The sequence below is a fragment of the Meleagris gallopavo genome, chromosome 2 (genome assembly GCF_000146605.3).
Source record: "Meleagris gallopavo isolate NT-WF06-2002-E0010 breed Aviagen turkey brand Nicholas breeding stock chromosome 2, Turkey_5.1, whole genome shotgun sequence".
NCBI lineage: Eukaryota > Metazoa > Chordata > Aves > Galliformes > Phasianidae > Meleagris > Meleagris gallopavo.
Genome location: NC_015012.2, coordinates 59,727,277 through 59,736,032, shown reverse-complemented (window position 1 = coordinate 59,736,032; position 8,756 = coordinate 59,727,277). Strand labels below are relative to the sequence as shown.

At 37.9% G+C, this 8,756-nt stretch overlaps 1 protein-coding gene across 1 annotated transcript in view; it reads left to right on the top strand.

Moving 5' to 3' along the window:
* Nucleotides 1-8,756, top strand: part of NR0B1 (nuclear receptor subfamily 0 group B member 1) — a 128,497-nt gene that overhangs the window by 87,563 nt on the left and 32,178 nt on the right.

Here is an 8,756-nt window from a genome sequence, read left to right as displayed (position 1 = left end):
GAGTAGAGGGGGACAATCACCTCCCTGTCTCTGCTGGCCACCCCTCTTCTGACGGAGTCCAGGATCCCATTTGCTTTCTGAGCTGCAAGAGCACACTGCTAGCTGATGTTGAGTTTTTCATCCACCAGGACCCCCAGGTCCTCCTCTGCAGGGCTGCTCTCAAGGACCGCTCCTTCCAATCTGTATATGTAACAAAGGATCAAGCAAACAAATATATCCTGAAATAAAGCTTATGGGGAACTGACAGGAAGTGATCATTAGCATGTGCAAGTGATAATTTTGCAGATGTTGTAGCTGAAGTAAACAGTGTCATTCATCTCCTCACCTTCTCTGTGCTTTTTCAGCTCCTCACCTTTTTCAGCGCTTTTTGCTTAGCAGAACAAAACTTCTGTATGCTCAGAAGGATACAAAACATCTTTTTGACTTCCTCGTCTTAAGACTTTAGGACACTATTTAGTACATACAATATTATTCAAGTGCTATTATTTGCTAAGCTGTTAAGCATCAGTAAAATATTTCATGCCTCACAGGTAACTCTCAAGCATTTTTGGTCAGTACTGGCTTTCATCTTTTAATCTTTTTTTTTTTTTTTCCTAGAATAGATAGAACAATTTTTGCTCTATATTAGCTTCCTAAGAAATGTTTACTACAAATTATTATGTTACCTTTTTTTTTGCCTCCCAGATAATTTTATTAGGCTAGCTGATTTCTTTGATTATTTATCTTGGAGCCATTCTTTTTATACTAATGAGCCCTCTCTGAGATAATATTTTTCCATATCTACTATCTAAGCTTGTAATTTATTTTTATATTAGCATCATGTGAACATAGAATCATTTAAGTTGGAAAAGATGTCCAAGCCCAACTGTCAATCTGACCAACCAAATCCCATCATTAAAAACTGTCCCTTAGTGCCATGTCCACATCTCTTAATTATCTCTAGGGATGGGGATTCCATAATTTATCTGGGCAGCCTGTTCAAATGCTTGACCACCCTTTTCATGATAAAATTCTTCCTGATATCCAGTCTAAAACTCCCTTGGTGCAACCTGAGGCCATTGCCTTGTATTCTATCACTTGCCACCTGAGAAAAGAGACTGAGACTCTCCTTGCTTCAACCTTCTTTCAGATAATTTAGAGAGTGATGAGGTCTTCCCTCAGCCTCCTTGTCTTCAGACTGAAAACTCCAGCTCCTTTAGTTATGTTCTTAGTTACACTTGTTTTCTAGTCCCTTCACAAGCTTTGTTGCTTTTCTCTGCACACTCTCAAGCAACTCCACAGCCTTCTTGTACTAAGTGGCCCAAAACTGATTTCAAGTTGTGGTCTTACCAGTGTACACCACATACACGGGGACAATCACTATCCTAGTTCTGCTGGCCATGCTTTTTTTCTGATGCAAGGCAGGGTGCCATTGACGTTCTTGGTCTGTTGGCTCATGTTCAGCCAGTTGTTGGCCAGCACCTCCACATCTTCTTCTGCCAGGCAATTTCCCAGCCCAATGACCTAGCCTACCTGCATGCTTCTGCAGAGCCTTCCTACCCTCAAGCAGATCAGTTATCCTGCCTAACTTGGTATTGCCTGTGAAATGCACTGAGATTGCATAGAATGCTCACATCCAGGTAACTGATAAAAATGCTAAATAAAACTGACCCTAGTACTGAGTCTTGGGTAATGTCAGTGGTGACCAGTTGCTGATTTCATTGAAGCCCGTTCACTGTAGCTCTCTAAGTTTGGACATCCAGTCAGTTCTTCACCCAGAGAACTATGCACATATGCAAGCCATAAGCGGCCAGTTTCTTCAGGAGAATACTGTGTGAAACAGAATCAATCAAATTCTTCAATAAAATCTAAGTAAACAACATCTGCAGGCTTTTTTTTTTTTAAATAAAGGGAGCAGAATTTGCACATACCAGGAACATTTTCACAAGCAGTAAGCATGCACTGCAGAGTAGTGAAGTAAAATGTCAAAATGTAATAGGAACTTAAAAATAGCTTACCATTTAGAAAGAAAGAGAAGCAGACCAACTTACAGCAATCACATAGGGCAATCACCTTGCTGACTGCCAGATTTAAAAGGCATCAATAAGAAAAGCACGCTGGGAAAATCCCTGTCAGAATACAAAGCCATACTGAAACGTTCAGTGATACCTGCAGGGAAAACTAATAAAAGAGCTGTTACTGGGGCAGAGACAATCTAACTTTGACAAATTGAAAAAACTGAGATAATTAGGTCACTCTGCTTCTAGATGCAATTATGATTGTGTTATGATAAAATACAGATCATTTTTTAAAAGTTCTTGGTACTTAAAATTCAGTAGCACAGTAATTCTCTTGCTTTAGCATATGAAGCTTTAATTCAAACAAAACTGAACAAATCAATGTCCTTTCCTATTCCACAATGTGCTCAAATATACTAGGAAAGCACTTACTTAGATACTGCATTTGTTTAAATATGCTATAAAATTGGACTTGTCATTTCTGCAAGAAAAGACTATTTTTAATCCTTAATTCTAAATAATTATAATCATGATTAAAACTATATATATATGCATACATTAATTTACTGTAATTAAGCAACTTAAAAACCTATTTTCATCAACTGCAGCCATAATTCTGAGGTTCTACACAGACGAGCTTAAAAATTTGGTAGCATATTTAAAGAAATATTGTGATGAACAAGGGAGATATATAAAAATGAATCTTGTCCTAGCAAGCTTATATTTTTCCCAGTATGAACAGAACTGTAAAGGAAATGATGGATTTCTTACACCATCTGAACTTTTAACTTATGTTCCTGACTATTTTACTACTTGCTGTCTTTATGGTAATTGGTTACTTATGATCATATTTTTTATGGACTATAGTATACAAATGTTTTTCAGTACCAATTACTGCATATATTTAATTAGTTCCTATCTTTTGGGAACTATAGAACCTCTAGATTTTCAGCTTTATAGAGCCAATATACTTTGGCAAATTACTGTCAAATATCTAATCTTCTGGAGAAAAACATAAACCACATACACTATATGTGTTGTTACCACATCAAGGCTTCTATATGACATCTTACCTGTTATGCAGGCTTAGAAGACTTGTTGGTAGGACTTGTTTGGGTATAGTAACTAAAAAGGAAAAAAAAAAAGATACTGCCAACATATATTTATTGCAGACTGAGAAAGATAATAAACCTCAGTCAACTAAGCCATCCAGACCATCCAGAAAGGCTTCTGTGTAGGGATATGTAATTTAACAGTAAAAAGTTGACATAATAAAAATACATAGTATTAAAGGCTATCTTTACAGTCTGTCCATTTTTACTTTTGTCTTCATTCAACTTTTTGCATACACCCCCTTGGTACATTAAAAAACTCACCATGACTGACAAGGGTTCACATTGTTGCCTCTCAACTATAGCGTCCCAGCTTATAGCCCATGAACCACAGTCAGCCTATAAAACCTCTATGTTTAACCCCTCAGAGGCTTCAGCTTTCAAGGGCAATATTACTCTTGGCTCAGGGGGGCACCAAAAACTGCTTTTGGAATAGCTTCCTTTACTGAACTGTTAGCACCGGGCTGGGCTATGTGAGGCACTGCTGCATCCATATGAGAAGAAAGGATGTTCATCATATGATTGTAGACACATTCCCAGAATGGTCACCTAGTTCTTCCTAGGTGTAAATAAATGCTGATGAATAACACCAACTCTGGTATAACCCAGAATGCATAGCATGCTTCACAAAATTTGTTCTTTCATATTTTCACATTTCCAGTTCAAAGAGGGTGAAATTCTGATGAAGTTGAAGCTGAATATATATATTTTACTTTTGTTTCAGGAGATATTATTCTCCCAATTTTCCTTAGGACTAGAGCTACATTCCTGTCTGGAACCAAAGTGCAGGTTTTCAGTTTAAGATAAAATTTCAGAAAGAACATGCATTCACCCACACACTCACAAACACCCACACAAAACTCGTGTATATTAAGCATGATTGTGGTGTCATTTATTTCTGGATAATGAAGAACATTTTAAAGAGGGAGGTTTTCTGCTGTAAAAATGGAATTATAATAATGACAGGGGAATAGAAGTAAGAATTGATGACTAGTCGGGAACATATTTGGGTGTGGTGAAAAAGATTTGACTACCATTTATATCCAGGTTAAACTATTAAACGTTCGAATATGACTGCAAGTGACTCAACAGCATTATAGATGGATAGAAGCTATGCAATTAGAATATATTGTATACCTACTGAAGCAGTCCATGAGAAACGATGCTAATAAACATGCCCAGATTAAGACAAGGGACAGACTGACTAAAAAAGATTTATTACTGTCAAACAGCATTTTTTTAAATGCTTTATTAAGAAAAGCCATATTGGTTCTCCCAGCATAAAAGATTATATAAAATTCATGGCTTTAAGCTTCTATTCCTTGTTCTGACAAAGCACCTGACTCAATTACAGCTAGCAAGGACAGAAATCAGGCCTCAAAAGGGCTTAAATTGTCCTGCAGCACTCAATGTGATACTTCTCACGCTCTTCCCCCACTCTTCCACTTGTTCTTAGGAAGGTTCAGAAGAAGGTTGTTTGAGGCTTTTTCAGCTGATTGTAGGCAGCTGCTCAGCTGCTCAGCACTCAGGTATGGCTTCCCTAAATGACACCTGGCGTTGCAAAGGCTCAAAAGGGGCAGAAGTGACTTCTACATTTTCTTTCTTCGGAAAGCAGATTCAGCAGTGGTATCTCTAGTCTGAAAGAGAGTATAAAAAGGAAATATTTAGAAATAGGTTAATTTGACTGGTCTTAGCTTGTTGGAAAAGTGCAGCAGAAGAAATGCAGACTCTGAATATTTTCCATTGATATTTTTTTCCATGATTTTTCCCTTCCCTTGTAGCCTATCATCTTGAATTTCAAGCGTACTAATTTTACATAAAACAAAATAGTATTACATTTAATTTGGTGTAACAGAAAAGTCCCTTTCAAGTGAAGTATTCTTATCAGAAAGTTTTCTCCTTGGAAAGTAACATTATTTTATGAATACCAGAAACATGCATTGAAGATTGAACAATAAGTATGTATGCAGCAGACAATGCAATGCATCAGCTTAATTTATTACCACTTCCAGACCAGATATATAAATTTCATAATAGAAAGTATACCTTGCATTAAATTTCCATTTGGTCTTAAAATCTCTTGCAGGGACTAAATAGTAAGAGGAAAGGTTTAATGCACTCTTTGCACTTGTCAGCTATAAAAACAGTCATTCAGTGCTACTACTATGTGATCTAATGATAATATTGAAGCAAGCGTACATTATTAGTAATGATGATAATGGGGAAGGGAAATAGGGTGGTATCTTACAAACACTGTAAAACTATGAAATATTTCTACAACAGAAGAAGAATCTTGGCGTAACCCTTGTCCCAGAGTAGTAATCAATTCTGCTAATGTCAAATTGAGATAAGGCAGTAAAATTAACATTCTTTTGATTAGGAGAACTCAGATTAACTTTGGAAGCCCTCCTTGATTATATCTGAGAAGAGGGGAAGTAGTATGAGAACTCTAGAGGGAACGTGATAGCCTTTAAATGAACACATTTTAGATGGAAGCTAGCGGGTCTCTCATTCCTTTGAAGGCAGAAAAAAAGAAGAGTGCCAGACTGGCACTGTGTGAATGTCACGCAGCTTCTCTGATGCTTACTGTGCACTTCAGGACTGCTGCCATTCTAAAGGCCATAGCACAGTGCAGTGGTAAAAAAACAAAAAACACTGGAAATCACTGATGATGGACAGCATACCCGTCTCTGTTCAGGATATGGAAAAATCCTGAACCGAATAAGAGGAAAATATAAAGTCACTTATATGCTTATCTGTGATGATGCATTTTAGTGACACTGAGAATTTGTTTTAGTCCTCTGAATACATGAATCCTCCCCACAACTTTTGATGAGAGAGGCTGTATTTCTGTCTCTTCAGTGATTAAGTCAATTACCAAAAACACACACAACCTTAAATAGTATTGCTAAATGTAGGAAGCCTTCTGTTTCGATTCTCAAAAAGGAGACAATACATTCATTAATGCAGTGTTTCTTTTGTCACTGTGTGCCCATATGCCCGTATTGTGTTTTTTGGTGGGTTGTTTTTGTTTGTTTGTTTGTTTGTTTGTTTGTTTTAAGAGATGAGGGAACATGTAGCAAAATAAACTGTTTCTATTTCCACTGTAACAAGTGGAGAAAGTCCCACGCATCTCCTGTTATATTGCTTAATATTTGTTATGGCTTACTAGACCTATATTGGCTTTTTTCTTTTTGTTTCATTGGAGATCGTAATACACTATGAGAATGATTCCTGTAAGCATATATGGTTGTTTTTTTCCTAGAAATATGTGTAATGGATCCACTGAGTCAAGAGAAAGTCCATTGCACTTAGTTGTAGCATTCCCAGAAGAAATAAATACAGATGTCAAGGGAAGGAATGAAAGAAACAGTACATAAGATCTTGCAAAGGAGTTCAGAAATTTAGGGATTTCCTGCAAAAAGAAATCACATCCAGAGTACCCTTTCTAATAGCAACATCCATCCAGTGGTCTACATCCTTTCTGAACCCACAGAACACAAATTCCACTGTAATCTCTGTCAGTAAGTTCCACAAATCAGCTGTAGTTTTTGTTTTTTTCAATATTGTTCATAATCACTGCTTTGGTACCTTCTGGGAACATTTTTTTTCCAGGTAGGAAATCATAGACAGTGCTACTGATTTTACATCTCACAACTGCAGATTTTTACGTTTGTTTTTTTTTGTTTGTTTTGGTTTGTTTGTTTTTGTTTTTTAAATTTATCTTTGTTGTGGAAATAATTGTTTTCCTTTCACCACTGAAGACCATTGCTCTCAGAGCACTGTGTTGTCATCAAAGATTCTGATCCAGAAATGCAAAACAAAATGCTGTTCCTCCTTCAGACAAACCCTGAGCTTGTAGGCATGCTACAGACTGATTATACACAGAAGAAAAAGGGCAAAATGTAAAATGTGTTCAAAGCATCTGGAACGGGCACTCTGATATATACTACACAGTGGTTAGAGACGCTATTTTAGTTACACACGACGGTGCATGGAGGGGTTGACCACGGTAACACGTTCAAGGAATACAGGAAGACATCCTGCAGATGGCACTGCTCCCTCATTATTACACTTTTCAATTGAGCCGTGACGCACGATTTGTAGTGAAGATATTATTTTTTCTCCTAGGGACATGTTTAGTTAGTGCATCCCGAGCCACAAACAGGAAAGTGAGCTCTCCTTCAATGTGATATTAGAAATGAAAATCGCATTAAATCTTTAAAGATCAGTTTGGGCCTTGTTTCTCTTGCCTTTTGCAGCATAATGCTCATACAGCTTTAATAAAATGTCTCTTTTTGGTTCAGTGGACTAAAGATCTTTCTGTCTGTCCAATTTAGTGTGGAACCCCTTTGTTTCTGAAAAATAAAAAAAAAGAAAGAAAGAAAGAAAAAAGAAGGCTTGCAGGAATTCACTTTACAAGCTCACAAACATCCAGAAACATGAAGACTTCTGTGTTTCTTTAAGAAAAATAAAATAACCCTTCAAGTGATGAGAAAATAGATTAATTAATGAAGGAATAAATTTATGCACACCCCAAAAAGATAGGTAGAAAAACACACAACAACTCATGTTTGATAAGACTTTCACTGGAGATACGGAGCACTGGAGTACACAGTAAGCTGGATGAGGAAAAGTTTTCTTCTCTATTATCTGTGTTGTGTTATCTCAGTAAACAGTGCTGGGTAAAGTTTAGCATGAGATGGTGGCAAGGGAAACAGCACAGACAAAGCTAGACTTTGCTAGCTGCCTGTGCTCATTTTATTTACCGGAAGTAGAGAAAGCAGTAATGCTTGCAGTTAATGTTTCATAATGTGTACAAGACTAAAGTGAAATGAAGAGAGAGTTTGCCTAAGTTACAGCATTTCCCGTTCTTCCTCTGAAGATCCCTACTGGCTTTGTTTTCCTTACAGTAGATTTCAATTCTAGCAGAGGACTCGGCATGAGGACATAAAAGTGGCCATTACTTCTGCTTGATTATTTACACTGATTTGGCTTGCCTATAGAGTCTTTCAAAAGCCATGTTCTTACATGCTTAGCAGAACTCTTTACAGACTTGTTGTAAAAGCCTTGCAGTATGCAATTTGCACTAGGTACACACTCATCTGTACAGTAAGCTCTACAGGTTATCCATCTCAATTTTACAAGGAGACATAACTCCGATGTAGGTAGTGCTCAGTGCTAAGGCTGCAGCCACTGCACCATGCTGCTTTTTAATATGAGTTTGCTAAGTTCAGCCAAATCTGTTACTGTTTTTACTACTTCAGGCATCCAGAAGGTGAAATCACAGAATCACAGAATGACCCAGGTTGGAAGGGACCTCAAGGATCATGAATCTCCAACCCCCCTGACACAGGCAGGGCCAACAACCTCCCCATTTAATACTAGACCAGGCTGCCCAGGGCCCCATCCAACCTGGCCTTGAACACCTCCAGGGACGGGGCATCCACAACCTCTCTGGGCAGCCTGTGCCAGCACCTCACCACTCTCTCTGTAAAGAACTTCCCCCTGAAATCCAACCTAAATCTTCCCTCCCTCAACTTAAAACCATTTCCCCTTGTCCTGCTGTTATCTACCCTTCCAAAGAGGCTTTTGTGGCTCTCCTCTGGACCCTCTCCAACAGCTCCCTGTCTTTCTTGTACTGGGA